We start from the raw sequence: 1,354 nt of genomic DNA on the forward strand, positions 1-1,354 counted from the left end.
CTAAAAGATAAGATTCTAGAATTTAAAGATTGAACCTTTCTTAACAAGAAAGTAACAAACTTCAAATTTTTGAATCGATCACATTAATTGTTAGAGTAATTTTGAAAATTTGAAATAAAATTAAGAAAAAAATTTTGAAAATAAATTTTAAAAATTTCGAAAACTATATAAAAAATGAAAAAGATTTGATTTTTGAAAAATATTTTAAAAAGATAAGATTTTTAACTTTGAAAATTTGACTTGACTTGTAAGAAACAACTAATTTTAAAAATTTTTTTGACTAAGTCAACTCAAATTTTCGAAAATCATGAGAAAATTAAGGAAAATATATTTTTTGATTTTTTTTGAATTTTTTAATGATGAGAGAGAAAAATATAAAAATGACCCAAAAAATGAAAATTTTGGATAAAAACACATGATGCATGCAAGAACACTATGAATGTCAAGATGAACACCAAGAATACTTTGAAGATCATGATGAACATCAAGAATATATTTTTGAAAATTTTTTGATGCAAAAAAAATATGCAAGACACCAAACTTAGAATTCTTTAATGCATGGACACTATGAATGCAAAAATGCATATGAAAAACAACATACAACACAAAACAAGGAAACATCAAGATCAAACAAGAAGACTTGTCAAGAACAAGTTGAAGATAATGAAGAACACCATGAATGCATGAATTTTCGAAAAATGCAAGAAAAAATTTTAAAGCATGCAATTGACACCAAACTTAAAAATTGACTCAAGACTCAAACAAGAAACACAATATTTTTGGTTTTTATGATTTTATGATTTTTTTGTATTTTTATTTATTTTTTTTGAAAATTATATTTTTGAAAAATGAAAATAAAGAAAAAATTTTTGAAAGATTTTTGAAAACTTTTTTGAAAGGAAAATAAAAAGAAAATTACCTAATCTGAGCAACAAGATGAACCGTCAGTTGTCCATACTCGAACAATCCCCGGCAACGGCGCCAAAAACTTGGTGGATGAAATTGTGATCATCAATGGCTCCAAAGACATGGTGCTCTTAAACATGAATTGCACTTTGTCACAACTCCGCACTACTAACCAGCAAGTGTACTGGGTCGTCCAAGTAATACCTTACGTGAGTAAGGGTCAATTCCACAGAGATTGTTGGTATGAAGCAAGCTATGGTCATCTTGTAAATCCCAGTCAGGCGGATTTAACTAATTTAAGAGATTATTGGTTTTTCGAATAATAATAATATATTAAATAGAAAATAAAGATAAAGTTACTCATGTAATCCAATGGTGGGAATTTCAGATAGGTGTATGGAGGTGCTTTGTTCCTTCTGAATCTCTGCTTTCCTAATTCTTCCTTCTG

Source organism: Arachis duranensis, chromosome 5 (genome assembly GCF_000817695.3).
Source record: "Arachis duranensis cultivar V14167 chromosome 5, aradu.V14167.gnm2.J7QH, whole genome shotgun sequence".
Taxonomy (NCBI): domain Eukaryota; kingdom Viridiplantae; phylum Streptophyta; class Magnoliopsida; order Fabales; family Fabaceae; genus Arachis; species Arachis duranensis.